At 38.8% G+C, this 26,284-nt stretch overlaps 1 protein-coding gene across 5 annotated transcripts in view; it reads right to left on the bottom strand.

Moving 5' to 3' along the window:
• FLRT2 (fibronectin leucine rich transmembrane protein 2) overlaps positions 1 to 26,284 on the bottom strand; it is a 99,528-nt gene that overhangs the window by 66,282 nt on the left and 6,962 nt on the right. The window contains exons 2-5 of one of the 5 annotated variants that reach the window (XR_013386671.1): positions 21,836 to 21,933; positions 21,529 to 21,662; positions 13,982 to 19,590; positions 177 to 2,260 (exon numbers count right to left, since the gene is read on the bottom strand). The exons of 3 other annotated variants lie outside the window; for them this stretch is intronic. The gene's annotated coding sequence lies outside the window, so the exon portion shown is untranslated. Of the gene's footprint in view, positions 1 to 176; positions 2,261 to 13,981; positions 19,591 to 21,528; positions 21,663 to 21,835; positions 21,934 to 26,284 lie in introns of those variants that run through there. One more of the 5 variants, XR_013386673.1, reaches the window with a different exon arrangement.

The following is a 26,284-nucleotide window of genomic DNA, read 5'->3' as shown; positions in this document are numbered from 1 at the left end:
AAAATTATATACCCATTAATTCAGGAGTTTGAATTCCCTTTAATATTGAGGAAGTAACATTTTAAAAATCTCCAAGCCTTGATTGAATTATAAAATTAAATTGCTTGCTTTTTGGTAGAGCCAAGATTCCATGTGAGAACTAACTCATGATTATACAGGAAATATGAAACAGGAAATTAGTGAAACCAAAGGAAATACATTTATTACTGCACAAACTTCTTATGACATGACAGGCCACATGAAATAGCACTTAAAGTATGAACTACCCCATAATAATCACCACCAGGACTTACACATGAATAGTACCCTTCAACTTACAAATCACTTTTAGATATAGTCTCACATCTGATCACTACCAAAAAATCCTTTGAAATCAGCACTATTATAATCCCCATCATATAGATGAAGAAGCTGATCTGCAGGATGATGCAGAGCTGCACAGTTTAAGAACTATTACATTAAATTACATATCATTTGTTTCAATCATGTTTCAATCATGATAGGTAGACTCATATTTTTCTGTAATAGTGTTACCTATGTCTACAAAAGACACAGAAAATAGTTTTCTGTGGTCTACAAAAGACAGAGAAAATGATAGAACCCAACTTTCAAATACTTTATTTTTATATTATCTATGAGTTCAATGGTGCACTCCAAACCCCAGCCCTTTTTGCCAAAGACAAAGTGTCTTCACACAAATCCTCCATAAATATACTTGGAGTGATCTTCATTGGCCCAGTGGAGAGGTAATGATTTAGGCTTCTAGTTACCTAAATATGTTTCTAACTCAGGTTGTCAGTGATAGATATTGTTTATTCAATTTTTTATTTTCCTCTATTTCTCTAAGTTAATCCATTTGTATTAAATGAGGAAAACATCTCACTTTTAACATTGCCAAATTGCTACTCACTGTGAATTTTTTTAAAAAAAAATTGCTAAAGTTTCTAAGCATATCTATCCGACTCAACTAATACAGAGTCATTGACCAAATCAATTCATGAGACATGAAAAAAAAATGCCATTTGGTTATAATATTCTACAGGTACAGGCAGAGAAGTGTAGTTTTCCAAGTGCCACTTCGGTTTTCTGTCACATAAATATTGAAAATGGAGTCACCGAAAAGCTTGTGCCCGTCCTTTACTTCCTCTGATAAATATCATCTTATGGAAGAGTATCAGTGCCCTGACTTCCAGCTGCCCTTTTGAGTACCACATGTAGGACTACTTTTTTTCATGGCTTTTTTATGCTAAGGTTTTTACATCATCTCCCTTTCAACTCCAATGCAGAGTTGAACTCCAATGTCTTTACTGGGATTCAAAGTCAATTATTAGCTATTATGTACAAATAAATACCAGATACATCCATACTCTCCACCTAAGCCATTTAACTTTTTTTTTTTTTTTTCAAGAGAAGTCCGCTCTTTTTTTTTGGTTTTCTTTTCTCGGGTCACATTTAAGTATTGAGGTCTGGAGATTACAGAAGATCTGAAACACGTCAGTCACAAAAAGTAGGACTTGGATAGGGAGATGGCATTCAATGCATCTGCTATTTGTTAAATAGCACAGACTCTGGAGTCAGGTACAGCTGGTCCCATTCCAATCTCATCGCTTCCTCATTGTGTGGCCCTGGCGACAGTGTGATATTATTTGGGACAACCATCACAATTCATAATTGATAAGCCTTCTGGAAAGATTAAATAGAGTAAGGCAACAGTGTCTAGAAAACTGTAATTCTCAAAAACTGATATGTGTTTCTTCTCTTTAAGGAGTGTATATGTTATAGATGCCAGTGGATGTCTAATTTTATGTAAGAAAAAATAGATTTAAAATACATTTATTTATTATTTCTTTTTATATTTAACACTGTGAAAATAGCCTCACAAAAGGAAACCAAAAAGCTCAGGCTTTACTCCACACGGGTTCTCAACTGCCTCTAGGTCTGGGACTCAAGAGCTCTGTCCCTTCATGCAGGGTTCTGTTGCAACCCATTGATTTCTCCTTACAGTATAAAATTTCCTTTGTTTAATTTCATTGGCCTGTTTCCCTTGGGTCCTTCTGACCATTTATGTTCCTTGTTGTTTATACTGTTCAACCATCAATAGATTTCATTTTGAAGAACATGATGCAATCCTGTGATGCCATTCTTTCCTGTTATTGAACTGTTGTTGCCTGAAGAATGTCTTAAAGAACACGAAAATAATTGATGTCCATGAGCATCATAGTCTTCAAGACATTTATGAAATAAATTAGGTATCTTGTATCTGGATTAAAAAAAAATAATAATAACAGTGGGTCAAGTTGGAACCAGCTATAAACTATCTGATGTGTCATACCCGTCTATTCTCTCCCTCTCTCCACTACTTAATAGCATCTCAACTGATAATGTTCAGAACAAGTCTTGAGTGGGTATTATGAACCTCAGTTAACAGAGAAGGAGACTGTACTTGTAGAAAACCAAATAACCTGCATTAGATCTTCAAAACCCAAAAAGTGGTAGAGATTGCACTCAACTCTGGTTTTCTTGATACCAACTGCCAGACGTCCCCCTGGGAAACACAGGAATCATTAAAGAAGTTTAACTTTTTAACATAACATTCCAATTACGTTGGGTTAGAATTTCAGAAATGTCTACAGCTGTGCAAAATGAAATATCCTTTTGAAGACCTGAGTGAGTCTGATGAATTTAAGAATCTGACCAGGTGTCCAGTGAACTTTCAATAGGAAACAATGCCTTTCCTCCCATGAACCCTCTTCCCAGTTAGTTGTTCAGAAGCTGCCAAACATTCCACTTCAGAAACTACTTATATTTAGCCCAAGGCTTTACTCATAGTTTTAAAAATGTAAATACTTTTTAAAAAAGTAACCTTTAGCAATGATGGCAGTTATATTCCCTATAGTGGGAATGAGTTTTCAGTTTATCTCAAGACTGGTTTTATTGGTAGGAGCTTGAGAACTGGGGGGAAAAATGAAGACCAAAAAATGATGTCCCAGATAAGTAAAAATGGGGAGTTCTGGAATTTTAAGAGCACTGAAGGCAGACAACAATAAAATACAAAGACAACAATATCAGCCACCCTCATGATTCCATAATTTTACCAAAGGCTGAGGCTGTTGAAAGAACAAATGATTTTCAGGGCTACAGTATTATACATTTTAAAATAAGGGAAATTTACCATTCTACTTGGAAAGACTTCTGTTATGAATCTATTTTATCTCACCCCTACATTATCATTATAAACCAGGCGGCCATTCTGCAACTTTATTGGTTGTCAGTAATATCACCTGCTGTAATAACGGAGGGAGAATGTCCACGCAGGCAAGACTCATGCATCAGGACGCCTAGTTGTCTACCTGCCAGGGTTCTGTGAGTGTTCAAGTAGAATTGCAGCATTCGCTCTGCACAATTCACAATCTAACAGATGGTCCCATCAAGCAACTGTCCCTGGTAGTCCGTCTCTTTGAAAACGAGGGCAAAGAAACGCAGACTAAAATTAAGTCGACTAGAAGAATGCATGTCCTTATTCCTCACAGTATGTTGACAACGGCTGACAAATTTCTAGTGGATATAATCTCATAGAACATGCACAGTAACGTTTTACAACAACATAAACTGAGATCGTAAGATACCTTGATAAATAGCTACTTTTCACCCCAGGCTGTGCTCTCCTCTCTCCGGATACATGCACAGCTCCCGTCACCATCAAACAGCCAGGGGAGAATTACAGACTGCTCCAGAGATAGCTTTGGAAGCTGTGAGGAGCTGTTAAAAAGTTGCATTCAAATTATGGGGTGGTGGAACACAAACGTGCTCTACAGAATGTAACATCATTTTCGGAGGCAAAGAAAAAAAAAAGAAAGAAAAAATAGACACCATGCTACTGAAAGGTAATGGGGGAAAATTTAGTGCTCTACAAACTGACAGTGAGCTGTTAACAAGGTAAAATTACCAAATATTGGTGCAATTTGGAGCTTGCATTTTCTGTTTGGGGAATTATGATAATGTGACAAGGTTATCGTTATAATTAGGAGAGTAATTAAAGTAACGGAGTAATTGCTCTTCTGCATTTTTTCTTAGTCAAAAAGATCTTAATTGTAGGGGAAAAAAAGAGAGAAAAGAATATTCTTTTTTTTTTTTTTTTTTTTGATTTCTCACAAGTGTCACAGAATCCAAAATCAGGGAGACTAGTCGCATTGGTACGTATAGCATCTCTCAACTTTTTTTTTTCCTATGATCAACTCTTTTTTTTTTTTTTTCCTAAGCCGTTACAAATTCCTCATTCCAGAGCACAGATTTTACATGTGAAGACTATTAGGAGGCAGTCCCTTCTTGTGTGATATCATTTTTAATTTTTATAGGTTAAGGTGTTTTTTTTTTTTTTTCTCCTCAATACTTTCTCATTCCGGACTTAGTTTCAATGAATTGTACAGTCACACTGGCTCACCTGCACAAATGAGGAAAATCAAAATCATTCCCCCCAGGTGGGTGTAAGTCCACAGGTAGTAGATAAACAACAATAGAAAGAAAGAAAGAAAGAAAGAAAGAAAGAAAGAAAGAAAGAAAGAAAGAAAGAAAGAAAGAAGCGTATCCATTCCTGAAGAGTCAGAGCTAGAACAGACAAGGTCTGTCTGGCAGATATACTTTGAAGTACGGAAATGATGATGCAGTATTAAGAGATTTGTTTAAATTCCTGGGGGGAGAAGGGAACCGGACCTGGCAGAGCTATGAGAAAGTCAACATTTTTTTGCTCAAATCCTATGGGCTTCCTGAAACAGAGAGAAAGCCTTGCCAATTTTACACGAAGTGAGAGCGATCAAGACAGGCCCGCTGACTAATGCTAACCTGTTATGCATCACTAGTGACTAATGATTGAGGAAAACCACTGAGGAAATGCGGCCAATGCAGGGGATCCCAGGATCTTGGACCTAACCTGGAACCTGCCATCTATCCTCAGGGTGGCCAGGGCAGCGCAGACCTGGGTTCCAGCCCTGAGTCCCAGGAACAGCACTGCAGGGAAACTGAACCAGGTGACCTCACGCAAGGGAGATGACGACTATGAATCTTCCTTTCCTTACCTGAAAAATAATGATCTGATTCCTCTAACATGCTAAACTGCCCTGAGGTAAAAAAAGAAACGGAGGGGCGGATCATAAAAGAGCTTTATAAAGGGTTTTATTTAGGTCATTGGTACGTATATATTTCACATAATGCAAATTGGCTATAATTTACTGCAAGCAACAGTGGTCTGGCTCCCTGACGCCCCTTCCTCTGGGCAGTTGAGAATGATGTATTCAAAGAACATCAGAACTATTTGGAAACAAAAGAGCTCATATTCATTTTGGTGTCAATTTAGCCCTGAAGTGATTAGACACCGCTCCTGCTAGACCGTTTGCTGCTTATCTGCTTAGCTAAGCCATATTCTTTCATCAAAGATCAGCTCAAAGGTCACTTCCTCCTGGAGCCTTCCCAGGGACCCAGAGTGGAAAGGAAGCTCACTTTTACTTGCTTATTAAGCCACTGCTTACACCCACCTACCATCTCAGGTTATGATACTTGCTCCCCTGTCTGTCCACCTCCAGGCCAAGAGCAACTTGCGGAAGAGGCTGAGTCCTCTGTGCCCCTGCCACCCTAGGCTCAGCACATGTTCCGAGTATAAGTTGACCAGGTGAATAACAGATTCTTCAGCATGAGTGATTATGACAGTTATAAATGCACGAATAGGTGGGGATACGTGTAGATAAGTACAGATCCGGGTGTCTGTATGTGCTCCTATGTGTATTCATCTGACCATATCTAGGTCTAGATCTCTAATTTAAATACAGGCTCCTTTGATTAGGATACTGCCCTCTTAGGAAGCCACTAGCCACCCGCATTACCCTATCCTGAGAAGAGAGTGTGGGAATAAACAGTTCCTTTATTTCAGGAAACATTATTTCCTGAAGGTTATTATCTGCTCCGGCAATAGCAATATCACAGCAATTACTCTAAAGAAACCTTGTGTCCGATATGCAGGATACAAAAGCATTCCAAAAACACAATGTGGATCTCTAAAGGAATCATGAAGAGGGAACTCCCCGGTGGATAAACACCTCGAAGCTTTTGCTATGGCTGCTGTTCTTCTAAGCAATTGCATCTTCCCCTTTTGTGATGTGATTTTAAACTGAAAGCATTAGGTAGCAAGCAGCACTGTAATTAAAGCTTCAAACAGAAAATGATTGAAGAAACACTGAAAGAGATGTCTCCTTTGAAAGTGCATTTCAATTCTCCCCATGTCTCCAGAAGAAAAATGCTTCTGACAGTCTATATTTTACCACTGTTTCACTTAATAATGCATATCGACATTTATCCAGGAACATCGGTCGTTGCTTGGCTTCTCATTAAAATCAGCTAAGCACCCGCCCATGACTCTGACTTCCCCTCCACACACCCCGGCAATCCCCCACTTTGTTTTCTCTACCTGTTCTCATTTACTTGTTTTGAAAATTAACTTTTTAAGCAAGGATAAATAATGTAGAGTGGAAACACAATTTCCCTGGAAAAACTGAGTATAACTCAGGGGGCGTGGGGAATGAGAACCCTTTGTCTCTTGTTTGCAAAATAACTATTTCATAACCCAAATGAAAACACATACGTGCACAGGACATATATATTCCAAGATCAAAACAGACTACATGGAGGGTTCATTATTCTTATGCTCTGTGCTTAGAACATCGCAAGAGACTTTTTTATAGATGCCCATTACCTCCTTAACTTTCTAAAACACATCCCAGATTAACTATTTGTACAATCAGCATCGTCTAATATGAATTTGCACTATACCGAAACAAACAAAAAAAAAAAAAAAGAAGAAGAAGAAGAAGAGAAGTTTCTTTTTAGTTTGCTGTTGTTTTTATAGATCTCTGGGTCTGTGTAGGGACACAATCAAGTCTATCTCCGTTCAGAAAATCGAGGTATTCTACTCATAAAACCTAACATTCATAATGTAAGTCTAAAGCAGATTTCATTCAATACTTGGTTAGGAGCTATGGAGGTATTACAAGAGGAATCTGATACACACACTGCTCTCAAGGTAGCTGGAAACTAATAATGTAGCTACCTAATTTAAAAAGAGCTTAAAAAAAAAACACTGTAAATTAGTCATGACTTTAGCTTCCAATTGAGTAACAGGGTCTTGTGCTTTTTCTTTAAGTTTATCACTTTGAAAATAAGAGTTCACAGAGTTGTTTACTAGATGATTTCAACTGGTACAAAATTTGTGCTAGTAAAGCACTGTTTATAGGTAATATAAAGAGCTAATATTTAATGTGCATATACTACACACCAGGCCCTGTTCTGAGCACATTGTAAGTGTCAACTCATAACATCTCCTCGACAACCTTATAAGGTAGACATTATCTCCTTGCTGCACATAAGAAAACTAAGGCACAGCAACTTGGTAACTTGTCTAAGGCATCAAGTAACAAAGAAGAGATGGGATTTGAACCCAAGGTGTCTGGCCTCAGGGCTAGCTTAACCATTTTCTGCTACTTTGTCTAGGTAGAAAGGCATCTCTGCAGAGGAAGGTATGTGCAACCTAACTGGGTTGAAAATAAGATTCTGTCCAAAGGACGTGTGGTTCTCAGACCAAGCTCAGGCTACAATTCCATTTTTAAATTAAGACATTTTCCCAGTAGAATTTTATCACCAGCTTTTTGCAAAGAGTGCAGTGCCACTTGTAGGTAAAAATTAGTGTAAGAAAGCAGGGTGTTTGGGATGTAGGCTAGAGCTTGTCAAAAGGTTAATAAGCTTTATTGTAATAAAGCTCTTGCCAATGAAATTTCTGCACATTGCACTTACCCTTGTATACTTAATTTTCAACAACCCAGTGGGCCTTCTCTCAAACTGGCAAATATTGCAGATAAAATCTATAAAAATGTCTCTAGAATACCAAACTTTGAGGACAGCTTAAATGTCCAGACAGCACTGCCTATATTATTGCTTTAATTTTAAGAGAATTATATGCATATTCCAGACATTTTTAAGTACAAAGAATCTATATTCACAAGACTGAATTTATCAACTTAATGGTCAATTTCTTAGTTATATGCCTTTGATCCATATTGTATTAACATCTCACATGTAAAGTAGCAACATGTCTAAATCTTAACACTTATTTTCTCCCTCTAATCGTTAAATGTTCAAACAGCTATTTCTTTTCCAGTTTTCAATAGCTGGCATCCTCCACTTTTGTCCTCTTCTTACCAGGTTCATTTTAAGATTTTCAGCTAGGGGAGAAATAGTTACGTCGCCGATCTGTGGTGTCTTGTAGGAATCTGGGCATATTCTAACACACAGTGACTAGTTCATTTCTGAAGGCACAGCAAAATTAGGAGGGCTGCCCACCTCCTTTGGCCCCTTCCATCAGGATCTGAATCTACTGTGACTTTCGATATGAAAAGCCTTCAATACCTTGCCACCTGTAAACTTTCCATCTTTCCCTTTCAATAAAGATAGCTTTTACACAAAGAGTAAAATCAAATTTCTAACTTGCAAGTGTCTAAGGACCACAATTACATTACCAGAATGATGCCTATCTCCATTAGACAGGCATTATTAGATGATGTTATAGGGCTTTACTCTACATCAGTGCCTTCTGCAGGGTGTGATGTATACCCAGGGGGTGAGGACTGTGGGGCTGGCTCATGACAGCGCCACCTCTGACACCGCCATACAGCTCGGCAGCCGCCTTCAGGGGAAAAGAACCTCAGAATCACCTTACCAGCATCCTGTAGTGACACGGTACTGTTCTCTTCACCAGGCCAAATGTATTGAAATTCACAGCAGCAGTTCTCTGTTTTTACATTCAGAAAGAAATGGCTACAAAGACATAACCATTCCTTGGATCAGGTCAAACATGACACTCCTATTCACAATGCTGACTGTTTTGGTCAAAGCCAATGAATTGAATTTTACAAATAATGGATCAAGTAGAAATACCACAATTTTTACAAGGGAGGCATTCTCAGCTCGATTAAATGCACTGAATTCATTGTCAGCTTTAATTGGAATGCCAGCTTTCAGTTAAGGAAAGGGGTGGAGGATTCAAGAAGGTATTCAAGCAGCAAAGACGCAGTCTGATAGGACCTCAGAGACCTCTGTAGGCCGCCGGCAAGCTTCAGAAAAAAAAATGAAAATATTGTACATCCTGGACTGTATTTCTTAGCTGCACTAATATTTCAGGAAATGAAGCACATAATACTTCTATGCTGTAGAAAGGGCATTTGCAGCCTGTGACCACTCACTGACAAATGTTTGTCTTCTGCAGTGATTTTTTTTTTTTTCCTTTCGCAAGATGACAGTTTATTTAAATCCCTCAAGAAGACTAAACTAAACTGGCACTTGGAACTTTCTGGTATCTGGGACTTCAAAAAAATAGTTATTCTTTGCTGACTCAATCATGCATCTTTTTTAAACTAATTTTTGTAGTGTCCTGCAGAGTAAAATGAAGCCCTTTTATAGGGAAGTTAAGTACTTTGGAAAAGAATAAAATAAAATGTGTTCTCCTTTCTTCTATATGAGAATGAAAAGAGAAGAGAGGCCTGACTTTCTACTTCTGATGAGCTTTTCTTTCCAGTTTAAACCCTCAACATCATGTTTGAAAAGTAGGTGCCCTACCCTATAAGCTGATGAATATAAAACTGAATCTATTCTGTTTGTATAGTAATTTGGATGACTGTGTCAAGCACGTGGGTAGAGCTGAGTTTCAATGCACTACAAAAGTCATCTGCTACACAACTTATTCAATAGGACAAAAGATTCTGTCCTTTTTGAAAATTATAGTGCAGAACCACCACCATCAACAAAATTATTCATAATCACCTGTTGGAGGTAAACTAAAATCTCCCTTCCCCCTCCCCCTTTTTCCTCTATCGTTCTTTCTTTCCCCCTCCTCCTCTGATTCCTTCTTGCCTTCCACTACAATGTGTTGAATCCCTAACTTTATAGCCGACTAGTGTTGGAACTGGGGTGAAAATATGAATTAGACAGTTGTCGTCCCAAGGGGTTCAACAAGGAGAAATGACTCTGATGATCCTATTGGTATCACAGAGAAAGAGAGGCAGACAAACAGAGTGAGCAAGTGCGAGAGCACATGTGGAATATTGGGGGCAAGCATTTAAAAGTTGGCCACTACTAAATACACTATTTGCATTCTAAGGCGATTTGATTATCACATTTTGTCCTGATTTCATGTTTCTTGGCCAATAAACTTTTACAGCCTCATTATCCATTCTATCCTTTTTTTTTTTTTTTTTTTTTTTTTTCTGTCTGAGGGCTGCAAAGGAGAGCGGTGTGCATTTCATAGCAATGACTAAGGCAGACACCCATACAAGCTTACTTGAATCAGAAGAAAAGAACCACCAGATGGAAGGTGGCCACTAAGTTTTCTCTGCCTTATCTGCTGTATGTGTTGAGGCTAGACGCCTTTAATTTGAAAGAATACCACAGTAAAAATTAAACATGAGAGTCAAATCCTGAGCCTGGCATCAAAAAATGCCTTTACACCTCTGTAGTCCTCCAAAACTAGATTCGGGTGGTTATACTGGTAAATTTCCAGGAACTTAATGAATGGCAGACACATCAGATAAAAGAGAAAACAAGACTTGTTAGACTTGTAGAGTTTCGACCTCTAGGAAGGATTACTGAAATTACTCCCTCACACCAAAGGTTTCACAATCAGCCTTCCAAATCCTGCCATAAACCAAAAGGTCCCCATGTCTTACCTGTCTGCACCAGGAATCTCCAAGCTATGACAGTCATCAACATTATCACTGCCAAACATGTACGAAGCTTCTAAAGGGAGCTAGAGGGACTGTATCTCTCTTTGCACAGGCCAGTGGGATGTTCCTCTGTGATCATCTGCCTTGGTAGCTTGGAAGGGCATGACCTAGGCCATTGGGTCAGTAATGCAGGGACACGTTATTGTCTGCTGCTTTTTGAAAATATCAGCGATATTTACCATACTTTATTTTTTTTTGAATAAGCCATGTTGGAAAACCTGTCCGTATTTATTGAGCACATAATTTGACCAGGTACTAAATGCTCTCCATGTATTACCTCATTTAATCCTAAGGCAACTCTTTAAGGAGGTTTTAATTTGGCTATTTTCACTGCACTGATTAAAAAAAAAAAAAAAAAAAGATGCTGGTGTAGATTGTAGATTAAGTTTCTTGCTAAGGTGCCAGAGCTGTCAAGTAGGGAAGGCAGCTCCAAGTCCTAGCAGACAAAATCCAGAGCCAAGCTCCTAATCACTAATGCTAGCCTCCTAGATTCTCACCATTAGAGAGTTACTGGAACCACCCAGTGTTAAACAGATGAGGAAACCGAGGTTCAAGAATGTTGAGTAACTTGACAGAAAGCAAAAGAATTTTTAGAGACAGCATAAAAACTAGAACCCAGACCCTCTGCCCACCCACTTAATGTTATTTCAATAACCCACACTGCCGGTCCCACTCAACTCATAGCACAGACTGTTGACAGAATGACCATCTAACATATAGATACACAAAAGAGAGAGGGGCATGCCCTTCAGCATTTCATTCTCCTCTTGCCAATTCTATGAGAAAGGGATAATGAAACATGCCCTACCTATAGGGAAGTAGGACCAAACTGAGTACTTTAAAACTTAAGGGGAGTATGAATTACAACAATGACAGAAATATGAAGAGTGGTTCCCTTCCGCAAGTATCTCACTTCATACCATACTTTCTCTCTTGAGATGATTAAATCAAATCTTCAGGTATTCCAGTAGTCCATTGCAATTTTAAATATAATAAATCTTTTAGACATTTCAGGGTATAACCTCTACACATATCCATCCAGTCCATGCAGCTATCCATTCATCCATTTTTTTTAAAGAACTTAGGATACAGTAGTAATTAGTCAAACACAGAAAACAAACAACAATGCACTAAGATCCTATTGTGTATAATGCTTTTCATCTCTTACGTCACTTAAATTTTACAAGAACACTAAAACAAATTAGTATCTTCATTTTACAGAACAGGCCTCAATGAAATATATAATTTGCCCCCAATTTCACAGTCAGTTAATAGTAAAGCCTGGGTTCACACTCAGATCCATCTAATTCTACATGGAACAACCATGCTATACTTGACATTCCCTCTGTGTGGGGCAGTTCTTGCATGGGTCCTTAACCACAGAGAGCTGCCCCTCCCAGCCCTTCTTGTTAAACAAGACAAGTGGGGGCAACACTGGAAACTCTACTGCTGTCATTTGGGCTTTACAGTGTTACATTACGAAGTGACGTGAAAAAAGCAAACATTTCATGTTTTTATAATATTCCAGTAACTCTCCACTGGAGAAGGGTAAGAGCTACTGTATGCAGAGGAAGAGATTCTGGGACTTTACTCTACCAGTGATGTGCCTGGATCTTCTCTAAGCTTCTGTCCTCTAGGCCTCATTTCCTAACTTTCCCAAAGAATCCTATTCCTTCTATCAATTACGACCAAAGGGTCCTGTTCACCACAGTTCACAGAAACCAGCTACCACTCTTCCATGTGCAACATGCTCTTAATTTCGAAGAGTGGAAGGGTATGGGGCTTGAATTCCAATCCTTTCATCCTCTTGTTAGGAGTCCCAGTGAGAAGGTGGAGTGAGAATCAAACTCAAACTACCAGTTAAATCAGAGATTTCCTCTGGATCTCATTATTTACAGGTCTCTCTGTCATTTAAAGACAAAGAATTATCTGATACTCTTTATTTTTTTTTTCAGGAAGATATTAGCTATACATTTTTATAGAATTTCTGGTAAGGATTTAGAAATACAAAATCACAGAACAGGAGGAACAATGGCAAGTCAGCTTGTTTCCACGCCCATCATGAAAAGACCAAACCTAAGCTAACTCATCAGGATTCATTATTCTTTAAAAAAAAAAAAAAAAAAAAAAAAGATTTATTTATTTACTTATTTATTTATTTATTTATTTATCCATGAGAGACACTCACAGAGAGAGAGAGAGAGAGAGACAGAGAGAGAGAGAGGCAGAAACACAGGCAGTGGGAGAAGCAGGCTCCATGCAGGGAGCCCAACTTGGGACTTGATTCCGAGTCTCCAGGATCAGGCCCTGGGCTGAAGGCAGCACTAAACCACTGAGCCACTTGGGCTACCCTATTCTTATTTCTATTGATTAATAAAGGGAATGCTACAATTTTCCCATGGATGCCTTCCAGATTTCCAGAGTGTTTTATATAAGGAGATTAATATCTCTACACAAAGGAAAGTAAAATCAAGGGTAAGTTCCAATATCTGTTTATTAAAGTTTTTTTTTTTTTTAATCATGCTGTATGGTGTAGATCTTTCTTTATCTTCTAACACTGTGTTTCCAGACTATGGAAAAGTCTCTAAATAGAAATCTAGGTAAAGGCTAAAACAATACTGATTTTTCACCAGGAAAGAAGTTGATAAATATAAAATTTTGTATGGCTGTGGTGTTTTGATATGAAAAACACCTTCATAACTGTGGATGACACTAATATTATGCAGAAGAAGAAAAAATACTCATTAGCCAGTTATAATTACATTGGTCATTCAGGCTAAATGAACTGTGTCTCTATCACATCATATTTTCCACAATGTGGTCTACAATGAAATTATTCACTTAATTTGCCTCTTTCTTCCCTCTTTGTCATGGCTTTCGTTTTGTTGTTTACCTGTTTCCTAATAGACATTCCCTGGGGTTCTTGGAGAGATCATGTTCATTCTTAAAAGCTCTTAGTTGAGAATTTCACCTAGTGGAAACATTCACAGCACTGTCCCCAAAGAATATATTATGAATGTTACTATTTTCATGTTTGTAAAGACAAGCTGAAACTTAGTAGAAAAATCCCATTTTTTGCCTGTTGATAAGCCAGACTCCTCTGCAGGCAGTTGTTTTTAAGAGCACTTTCTTTGGATAATTCCTTTCTAATAATCCATGATACCTACTGCTTCTGGAGCGATGAGACTGCTGGAAGGATTTTTTTTTTCCATAAAACATGTGATTTTTAAGAGTTTTTCAGCAGTGAGCGTCTTAACTGAGACAGAGTAATGAGTATTTCTGGAGTATCGTATCCTCTTCTGGACCCTGGAAATAAATAGTGTTATGGAGAAACTGGGTAGGAAGCACTGTGTCCCTACAGAGATCCTTTGGGGAACAAGTGACACAGTATTACAGAACTGTCTTCTCTGGGCAGGAAAAAAATAGCCACTTTTATAAGCCACAGCATTCATATTATTTCAAGTCGGAGGGCAAAGGGGAATGGAGCTAACGCTTACTAGTACTTGATGTGTGTCAGGTATCACCTGATCTACTTGCCACAGTGATCCTATGAGACGCATATCATTTTTCCTTCTTTAACAATTGAGAAAGCAGATACAAAGATAAAAACAAAACAAAAACACCATGCTCTAGTTACCCTAGCTGGCAGAGGCAGAACCGGGATTCAAATCCATCCATCTGAATCCAAACTCCATGGCCTTCCATTACCCCCCCGCCCTATGTCTTTGTGCAGTTCCCTTTTAAAAAGAATACAATTATGGAGATAATAAAAAACATGTGATTGCTGTATTTTTCAAAACATCCAGATGTCGTCAAAGATTCCAGCAAGCTGAAGTCTATGGTTTTGCAATAATGCAAGCATCTCTTTCAGTATAAACTAGCACACCACTAATTTTGGCTATCAAGCCTCAGTTATAAGAATCCAATTCAACATAATCAAGTTCTAATGCCTCTGATTATGTCTATTTGCTCTTGCCTAGAGGGCTGGAAAGACGACAGGTTTTACAAATATAAACAAAGGGTTCATGATGCTGTTGGAATGTCCTACCTTCCTGTTTTCAAAGCAAGAGTGCACTGCTTTGACAAAGAATTCCACAGACAGAACAAAGGGAGCCTATCCCATTAAATACTTTTAAAACTCAAATATGTAAGAGTTATCTGTGCAAACTTTGCTGATATCAATTTGCCTCATATTTAAAATCTGCTGCAAAGCAGTACAGATAGAAGGAGACACAGACTTGTGCTGTATGGGAATTTCACAGAGGTGGGTTGGGGTCAGATACCTGAGCTCAGTTTAGCACCTCAAACATTTTTTGGGCATGATTTTTGCCCTAGATGAGCTCACAGATAGTGGAGACAAAGCACTCGGTGAAATTTCATACCACAATAAGACTACTACAAAGATAAAAGTCAAGACATACTCTAAATGTAGCTCAGAAGAGAAGATAAACTTTCTTTGGGAAGATTAAGGAAAGCTGCAGAAAGAACAGCCCTGAATAGTGAGCTAAGAAGTTCAGACTTGACCTTGGAAGCAATGGAAAGTAATGTCGTCAGTACTGGAAGGAAGGATAGTAAGGTGACTGCAGTGTGCCAAGTCAGGGGAGGAAAGACATACACGGGCCACAGTGGAACCAACGTGCAAGGTAAGAAGGACAGGATTTTGAAAAGATGCATAAAACCAGAGACAGAATACTTGAAAATGAATGAGAGGGAGTAATCAAATATGGCTCAAAATAGCGGTTCTAGATACCATGGCTTGTATGCTAAGGAAATATGAGTTATATTCTTTGTTGGGATTTGTTGCAAACAATCAGCTCGCACTGACACACACCCCACACTGAAGTCCAGCAGAAAATCCAATCAGCTCAGCACTCCGAGTGGAGAGGGAAGAGGGACACGGGGTCATAGGCTGATGTGTTACAGATGCATGTGGTCCGGACAAACCAGGAAGTCATTCCTGATAGGAGCGACACGAGCATGTTGACATTTCGTTCACATGGCCTGATAGCAACTTCTCAGCTGGATAGCAAATGTTTGGTTCTACCCAATTCAGCCGAATTCAAACTATCACAAACAGAAACGTCACAGAATTCCCTGAAGGGCCAAACAGAGCTGGTGTTTTCATGTGGTCATGGAGTTGGCTGGCCATAGGGCCGTCCACCAAACTGCTTCCACTCCTGGGCAGAGCCTGCTTTCACAACTCCATCAATGAGCTCATCTAGAATGACTCAAGAATGCCACCCACCCACAGTTGCCTCATGACAGATAGTGGGCATATAGGGACAGAAGAACACAGAAACACTGATAGCCCGTTCTAGCTGTCTAAAGGGAAACAGAGAATCAGGGAGTGGGAAATGAGGAATTAAGGCAACATGGATAATATTCACATGGAATGAGGAAGTACAGATGTTTGGAAGGTCTTCACTGCAATCCCTGAATTCGTAAAACACAACTTTGCTATATGCAGATATGAACGCATTGGTACAAAGGGCACAAAGAGAGGCATGGCAAAGGAAAAAAAAAAGGAGTAATTGTCAACTGGGTGAAGACTTTCAAACATATCTATGCTTCTTTTCAAACCATCAATGTAGAACAGCCTTTTCCAGCCCATCTCTGGGTCATTCTTCTTCCCCAATAAAATCTACTGCCTGAACAATTACATAGATCTGGAAAAGGAGAGAATCTGACCTATTTATAAGACAGTCAATTCTCCATTATCCCCAGGCTCTCTCAGAGGCCACTAGCTTTACGCTATTACCTGCCCTCTGGTCATTCCACTGTCCATTATCACCTCCACAGGGAAAAAGAGGTGAACCTCAAATCAATTCATTTAACTATTTATTAGTAGTGCTGGTAAAGGAAAAAATGGAGAGTGTTCTCTGCCATACACGTACCTTACAATCTGGCACTTATCTACAGACTTGCATTAGTACAGAAAATAGGATCTCAGTTGTCATTCTTTATTTTCAAAGTAGTGATTCTTCCCTCTTCCCATTTTACAGGAATACTTTGAGAGACCCAAGAAACTTTTTCACTCAAAAATGGCAAAGAGCAAATAATAATAACTTCTTACTTAGGGATCTTCAGAAAAAAAAAATCTAAATCAAAATGCTGCATCACAGATTATCTACCGGACAAGAGCAATCACCTCTGAATTCAGTTTTCAAGGCATGGAAACATAAATGTCAAGTTGATTTTGGACATCACCCAGTGCTCACCTCTCCTATAAAGATAATTAATAGCTACAAAATAAGCTAAGCAACCTGAGGCAATTCTCTCTGCTTTTCTCTGTATGTACAATTGGATTATGAGCAGTATTACTAAACAGAATCCATCTTATAGGTTTTTATGAAGATTTAAATGTGTAAATATATATAAATTGTATAAGCAGAACTCTAAGTAAATCTTATCTATGACCCACACCTTTATTTATTATTCACTACTACTATTAGTATTGTCATCATTATTACTGCTAATCCCCTAGATGAGAACATGGATTTGTTGATTCTCAGTGTGATTCAAGAATAAGGCGAGAACACTGTTTCTAAACAGTCCCACAAATTAACGTTGTAAGATCTTCTGGGTAGTGTTCTAAGCCTCTTATATTAAAGCAGAGTGGCTTATCAAAAATCATCTCAGGTATCATTTCATGCATCTCCTATTGGTATTGAAGGTGTTGCCAGCATATAGACAGTCCAGAGGCAATCAAGGGTTAAGGTAGGAGCATATCAAAATACACTCCACCATCTTCGACCTACTTAGCCACTGGAAATTTTGCTGAAATTTTGCATACATCCAGCCCACAGGCATGAAGTCATTCCTGTCCATCCATTGATAATTCACCATGAAAGTAGCAAAGTATTGTTAGTATCATCTTTTGGCCAAGAAGAAGGACGAAGGTCCAACTTTTGTCACCATCATGGCCATACGAAACCACCTAAGTTTAGAATTCGTTGTACCCTTCAAATACTCTTCAGTGTTCATATCATGAAGACTAAGGTGGATCCTACTTTGTGAAGACAGAGGGATTAAGGAGTTCTGATTTCTAGTCTTCTTGTCTTCTCTCTGGAGAGCCCTGGCTCCTCAGATATCTCCATCAGGAAATAATGTGCCTGAGATAAAATCAACAGCATAAAGGCAAAGGGAAGAAAAAAAAAACTGAACGAAAGTGCAAACGCACAAAATTTTCACACGTTCTTTGCTTTGCCCTCTTTAATTATACCAAGAAAGATACAGAGTTAATGCTATGAGTTAAATGTCTCCTTCTATGGTTAACCATATCTGAGTGCACATCTACTTAAGTGATGGTTCCACTCAGTGCCAGAAGATTTATCATCAAGTGGAATGATTTCTTCTCTAAACAGATCTTCCTGTTTGGCAACTGAATTGCCTCATGTGTGGTTTGGAGTGCTTGATGCTGATCAAAATTGGGTTAACCAGCAGGCACTGACCTGACAAGCTTGCTTAGAGGAAGGTAGAAAGGTGGTGGTTGTATTTTCCCCCCATTGGGCAACCAATCTATAGGAATGAAAACACACTTCTGAGAAAGGAGTCCCTATCACTAGATTATGAATCTTCTTGTCTTCAGGATTGGCCAGCCCAATTATGCATCTATTCATTCAATTACATTTGTGCAGAAGCCAGTACACCTGCCATTACAGTCAACCCAAGGGAGATGGGATGAATAAGCCACGGGTCTTAGAGTCCAGTGAAAAGACAGACATTAAAATAGACATATTATAAGACAACATGAGCAGGGAAATAACAAAGGTACAAACAAAACGCTGTAGAAGCCCAGAGAAAGGAGTGAGTAATTTTGATTGGGAGAGAAGGTGACATTCGTGCGGGTCTTAAAGGAAAAGAGTTGGCCAAATGGAGAGTGAGAGGTTATATTCTGCATAAAGGATAAGCAGCTAAGCATCAAGAGGCCATGCCTTGTCATGAATGTGGGTGCAGGAGATGGGTGCTTTGAGAACGAGGCTTGAGTGATGGTTTGAGACCCAGACGGTCATGGATCTCACATGTCGCGATGACATGATTGGATGGGCATAATCCAGAGGCACAGGGAATCTGAGTGGTATGACTACGGTAGTATAATTCGGTTTGTAGCGGAGGAATTGTGAATAGTTTAAAGGACACAGATGTATGGTGGCAACATCACACAGGAGACCGTGGCTACCAAGAGACAAGCCAGCCCTGATGTCTGGCCTCTCAGAAGATTCTTTACTAGAACAGCTGGGTTAAAGGAAGCAATGTTTCCTGTGACAAAATACACAGAAAAAAATTATGTCAGAAATTCATGAATGACTATACATGAGATGATTATAAAACTACAGAGTCTCTGGGTCAGAAAAAATTCTAAAAATTATGGAGGTCAGTAAACTCCAGTCATGGGAGGTTTTGTGCATCCATATTTCCCAGGCTTCATCATGGGCTTAAGGAATCAGAACCTCTCAGCCTAGGGCCCAGGAACTTGGGTTTTTAACCAATGTCTCCAGTTAATTTAGGCAGGTGAGTCAAGTTTGGAAAAAGGTGTCTCTAGGTTGACCCATCAGATGTCTTGATGCTCAAGGATGTGGTCTTCATTGAAAGAATATCCCAAATGCCAGAACGGCATGGTGCTTGGCACATGGTAAGGATTCAACTTGTGTCAAATCCTTGGTTACCAGCGTGTGACTAGAACGGATGTCTGTCGTGCATTCCTTCGGGACTCAGAGATTATTAGACTTGAGTTTTAAATTCCACTGCTGTCAGCACTCTTGGACTTGTTCCTTACCTATTTGAGCAAAAGAATTTTTTAAAAAACTATTTTCCAAAGAATTTTAATCTCTCTTACATGCTCTAAAGTAGCAAAACAAAGTCTTACTGTTTTACGCTGGGTGGAATGTTGGTTCGGAAGCTACTTACTGAGATGCTAATACTTTACAAAATATACTCTAGTGCCTGCTTCTCTCTGCTCCCATTTGGTTAATTATGTGTATATATATTACATTATCTATTACGTGATCTTACTAGGAAAACCTGTCTGTGTTTCTGGACTTGGAGTCTGGGACATGCCTAACATCTTGTTAAATATAACTGCGTAATAGCAAAAAAATGTACAGATTCATAGTGGAAAGCAAAACCTATACTTTAATTGTTGAGTAGAAAGCAAAGGAAAAAAATTATACTACGTATTCAACCAATTACAATGATAAAGGAAAAATAATTCCAGCACTGTGTATTTTGACCAATGCCTTTGAGCGCTGCATTTGCTCAGAGTATCTTCCATAGAAGTAGTTAGAAATCCTTTTACTTAAATTCACTGAAAGTTACTTCCTAAAAGAAGTATTTCCAGGGCACCTGGGTGGCTCCGTGGTTGAGTGTCTGCCTTTGGCTCATGTGGAGATCCCAGGGTCCTGGGAAGCCTGCTTCTCTCTCTCTTCTCTGACTCTCTCTCTCTCTGTGTCTCTCACGAATAAATAAATAAATAAAATCTAAAAAAAAGAAGTATTTCCACATTAAACTGATAATCCAGTAGCATCATTCTGATTCAGACATGGAGCATTGTACCAGCAAGGTACAATCATTCCCTAATGCAAACTAAGTGCTATGTAAACATGACAATAATTTACATGTTCATCTTCTACAGTAAAATACTTGCGTTACACTGCCAAGAGTCATGTGTGAGATGAACTGCGTGAAACAAGTATTTAAAATTCATTCTGACAAAAGTCTCTGTACACAGGCAAAGACAGTGATAACCACAGTGCACCTGTCATAGTGTAGACACAGCACTCGTTGCAAGCTGCAGGCATTGGTCGCCCATGGAAAGGGGCACAGGGGTGAACAGGATTGTGTGCAGAAGCACTCCTACACCGTCGGAGCCTATGCTTTCAATGAACAACAACAATGACAACAACGACAGCAAACCACAATTTAGACAGGGCCCGGCTGACACCGCTTTCTGGTTCCCCAAACTGAGTGAGTCCTCTTTTCTGTTCTCCCTCCCTTTTCCATCCCCTATCACCCCAGCAGCCTGCACTATATACTACCAGCTCTGAGCTCATTCTGTCACCGTATGAAGTGCTTATTTCCTTTGCTGTCCTTTTCATGCTCTGTTACATGCATAAATACCGAAATTTTCTTTAGCAGGAGAGGCTGTACCCTGTTAGTGAAGAGGTTCAAGGGGTCCAAAGCCTTTTTGGGGGATTCCAGAGAAATGGCAAAGGTGTTTGCTGAAGGGGAAAGTAACATCGTGGAATCATTATCATTTCAGAGAGAGAAGGATCCGCGGTCAGCATTTATTAAGCCTCTACTGTATACCAGACAGGCAGACATTTTACATAATTATCTCAATCCTCAGAAGAACAGCTCTGTGAGTATAGAGTGTTTTCTCCCATTTTAGGCTAGACACAAAGATTAAAAGACATTTAAAGATGTGTCTAAGTTTACCAAATTAACAAGTGACACAGCCAGCATGAGAACCTGAGACAAAGTCTCTCCAAACATAAAACTTTCTTCCTTAACACGATGTACTCCCAGCACACTTATCAGGATTGACCGTCCTCCGTCATGTACAAACCAAATGCAATTAGGTTTGGCGTCTCCCTCTCTCCTTCTCAGCCTAGACAGCCCCAGGTGGAGGGATCCTGCATTGTCTCTCCAGTCTCACTCTGTGCCTGGCATACAGTAAGCGTTAAAAATCACCTCTTGGATGAATGGAAAAGCTTACTTTATCATCTGGTGTGTACCCTCTGCCTCGAAAAGAATCATGTCTCCTTCATGAGTTCCAAGCCATTCACACAAAAATAAATTCCCCCATTGCATTTTGTGCTTTTCTTTATTCAGAGTTTCCTTAGGACCTATCTGGAAAAGAAAATGTCCAATTAAAAATAACTTGGGCTATCTCATCCTTCTATTCTGTTAGGAACATATGGGCTAAATTAGCACCACCAAGCTTAGGAATAGAATAAGTACCCCCTCCCGTGGTATCCAAGACTTAGATTTGTTTGTGCGTTTCTGACTCCCCACACATATACCTCCAAACTCTTCTTGTTTTATTAGCAGAACTCTTCAGAGCAGTATGTTTCAGGCAAACATTTTTCTTCTTCAAGTATTATTACTGTATCATTCAGCACTGCCAGGATAAAAAGCACTCAGATTAATTTTGCCAAACTACAAAAGTAATTTGTCACGCAAAAACAGAGTTATATGGCCAGGTACTTTACAATGTATTGCAAAAATTCTCATCAACTTAAAAAAAAAGGGGGGGGCAAGTGTCAGAACTTTGGCAAATAGTAAGTCAGAAATGGAAAAAGAATGCTATTAGATACACGTGGTCATACATCCAAATAACGGATAAAAACATTCCTTCTGATCAAGAATCACAACCTAATCATACATTTTATAAATACACTTCACATACGCATGTGTTTTCCGCAAGCTTCGTTTAAGCAACCATAAAATGATTAAAAATTAACCTTTACAAAGACCTACATGTATACAAATCAGGAAAGTAAAATAAACATGCTCACTCTTGGAACATTTAAAATTAAAACCACCTCAGATTGGACAATTAGAAAAATGCAACTGAACAAAGTATGGAAAAATAAGTTGTAAAATATGGCCCCACAAGGGTTTTGTGATACTAACAATGTCAAAATAAGGCCAAGCTTTGGGGTATGTCGGTTTTATAATAAATCAAGGCTTTCCATTCATTAAGAATGAGCTCCGGAGGTCTCCCACACTAAAAAGGCAGTTTTTGCACCAGCCCGCCTCATGTTGCAAAACCAAAGTTTTAAACATCATCCTATATTCTATTAAGGGCTTGTGTTTTTGTGAAAGGTAACTTGGATGGCTAGAGTATAAACCCAGCCAAAAAGAGAAACAATCTTACTGCAGGGAATGTGGATGGTTTCTCCTCAAAAGAGCCCCAGTGGAATCCATTTGTGATAAATTCAGTTTCCAACATCAAGCCAATCTGTCAAGGATGGAAAGTCTGGCCTCTGCACGGATCTCACCCTAATTACTCTTGATCCTTGAAAAAAATACCTTCATCAAAACAGAGCAAACTCACAAAGGAAGACAAGGCACCATGAAATGGATGGAAGAAATGATGTAGAGGGCCACCAGACACTTTACTGCTTGGCTGATACCCCACTGCATTCACAAAAGCCAAAGTTCCTGGAGGCCAGGCCACTCTCTCTGTCTTAGTATAAGACTTAAAACTATCCTGGCATATGACAGTCCTGCAGGGATAAATTTTATCAATCTGAATAATGCATCTTTATAGGAATATAACACTGTATGATTATCAAGGTATTTTCCCACACATTAATCTCTTCTTACCCTGCAACGACCCTGTTGAACTCTGCAGAAAGGAAATTAAGTCTCTGGGAGATTAAGTAATTTGTCCAAGGTCAGAAATGTACAAAGGAGTGTGCTGACATGAGAATGCAAGTTTTCTCTATGTAAACACATTATTTTCTTTCTTCCAAAACAACCTCCCTACTGCTCACTCCCCACTACAGTTTAGGTCCCAAATCACAAGGCCTACATCAGAAAATTATACTTATTCATAAAAGGAAAACTTGTATCTACTATAATGATGGGGAGACAATGAAATGCTATTTTTTTTACGACTACATAGTTATGTAATTGAAATAACTGTTACTCTCTCAATAAAAAAAAAAATCCAACTGATCATTTTGGGTGGGTTGGTAAAAGAAGAAACTTATAAACTGTATCTGGACAATACATCTAGGTGACTAAGCATAATATTCATCATTTTGTGCAAAGCCAAGTGGTCTCAAGGAGAACTTCTCAAGCAAAAGCCATAGGTAGCCTTCAACTTGTTTGGCTCCAGTTATTATTATTGTTTTCCAGTTATTTATCCAATGAGAGGCTAGGCTAATAAGCTTTCTCAGACCAACTCACAAAGGCAGTTGTGAGCAATAAAACCCTCCATATGATAACTAGGAAAGGTAAGAGAGGTAGGCCTAGTAAAGGCTTGGTATGGATCAGTTTCATCCTTCAGGGACTAAAGAGAATTTGCTGGAACCTCCAGGGAGTAGAACCATCCATTCTACTCCCATTGCCTTCAATTCCTCTTTAGCTAGGAGGGATATCAGAATTCCCTGCATTATTTCCTTCTTCAAAATATTTCAGTCCAAGTTCTGGAGCAAAGGGGGAGAGGAAAGTATCACAGAGGCTATTTTGACACTGGATTTTCATGAAAAGTGATGCCCATAGGCAGCTGGGGCTGAGAGTGACACCAGCACATGGACCTATTTCGGGATTGATATGAGTCTAATGTTTTCCATTCAGCTCATGACCTCTGTTGACTTCAAGGGACACTATATTTGTGAGCAGACTTTGGGAGCCACTGTTCTTTCAGTCTCTGTGGAAGAGGGTTTCAATATTCCAAGGACCTCATAGCATCTATGAACTGTGAGAGCTGATGCTTTTTGGTGGGTTTAAATCCAAAAGCCCTCAGGTTCTTAAAAGGTTCAGGTGGAAGATGCTTTTATCTGTGTCTTGAAAGCTCTAATAAAAAGAACTGAAATATAACACATGACCCGTGAACTGAGGGGGACAGGGGACCTTTTGCCAAGTTCCCTGCACATTCCCTTAAAAGCAACCTGGGAAGAAAGTGAGAAAAACTGCTCAGCTCTAATGAGCACCTAATGGGTACGAGCACCAGAGATTTATTTTTGTGAATGCTTCAAAAAATGGCTGAGGTCTTTAACCACTAAACTGCCGGAAAATGTGTGGCCTTATTAGGCATCAGCAGAATAACTGACCAGTGTTTGAGGATCATGAATGTGGCCTTTTGACTTCCCAAAGTACACAAGGATATTTTCTTTTGACTTTCCCTTATTACAGATCCATAAAAACGACACTGCTTTGTTCAAGAGACTTGGGACACATGGTGCTGCATGCTTCTGCAGAAACACATCCCACATTAAATTAAGTTAGAGGTGGTATTTGAAAAATAAATAAATAACGGAGTTCCAATTCACTGCAAATGGTACAGGAGGCCAGTAAGTGGGAAGCCTACAAGAGAAGGACTTCTTTTAGAAAGATGTTTTACAGGACTTTTTCTGCATCATTAACTCTTCTGGAATCCTGAATATAGCATGATGAATTTCCCTAAAAAAAGTAGCTACTGTTTAATTTTGAATCACTTCAAAGAGCCTCAGTAGAAGGAATCAAAGAAAACCAAAAAGACCAGTAGATGTAAAATTCGCCAAGAAAAAAAAAAAACATGAAGGTTCTAACAGATTTTGACCATGTACTGAAAATACCACTGATTATTTTGCTAATACAGTGTTTTACTGTTCCATGTGGCTGAAATAAGTCTCTGTATTCATCGGAACACAGGATATTTTTATTACAATATTTGTGTCATAGCTCTTTAAAAGGAAACAGATTTAAAATCTTGAAAAGAATCTCTGTCTTAAAATGGTTCTTGATGTGTAGGTGAGTGCATGTGTTTTACTACAAACAGATACTTAATTGGAGTTCATATTGCTAAAAAGAGTAAAGAGATACAGGCAGTCTTAGTCCTGTCCCCAATACGTAGTTCTAGAAAAAATACATAATTTTTAAAAAGCCAAGCAATTTGGAAGGTGGGGAAAGGAAAGAAAGTTGGCTGAGGTATTATAATGGTTGTTTAATCATCATCATCATCATCACTGGTCTTTAAAAATGGCTTTTACATAAAACCTTCCCAAGGGAAAAGAAAGAAAACCTCCTAAAAATTCCACATCCCTGAACACCACTACATCAAAAACCATCTGGAAAACGTCAGATAATGGTATCCACCCACCTAAGAAATTCAGTAAACTTTGTCTTCAATTACCGTTTAGAATAATCAACTCAAATTGAAATTTCAATTTGAAAACCCTCAGAAGACAAAGCTGGGATTAGGAATCAGATTTTAAAAGTCTCCTTAAAAGACCATCTGTTTATAGACACCCTTCTCACATCCCACCTCGTCCTTGATCTGTACCATAAGTTCACAGCAGAAGCACAGCTGAATTTAAAGACACACACACACGGCTACTATGAAGTCTAGTTATCACATGTATGTTCTGAGCTTGTCTCACGTTTCCCTTGTTATGTAAGCACTTAGGGGCAATAAAATTTCACTTACATCCAGCAGCATTGTGAGTCTAAAAACATTAGTCTATCTGACTGTACAATCCTTTTCCTGGCAGTGGGTAGCACTGGTATTTTATTTATATTGATCATATTGTCGATGCTCTATGGAATAACCATTTAGTAGCCTATTAGCCTGTAACGTTTTATTACTTGTTGTTAAATATCATTACCCGTACTGAATTCCACATTAGAAAAATCAGGTTTGAAAATCTCAATATTCAGAAAGAACTACAGAGCTGTTGGGGTCCCCCACCCCACCACATAACCTGCAAACTGATGAGAAGAAAGAAAAACAATGAGTATCCACTTCTCACAGATAGAGG

This window comes from Canis aureus, chromosome 9 (assembly GCF_053574225.1).
Source record: "Canis aureus isolate CA01 chromosome 9, VMU_Caureus_v.1.0, whole genome shotgun sequence".
Lineage (NCBI taxonomy): Eukaryota > Metazoa > Chordata > Mammalia > Carnivora > Canidae > Canis > Canis aureus.
The sequence above is the reverse complement of the archived record's forward strand: the minus strand, read 5'-3'. Positions and strand labels throughout refer to the sequence as shown.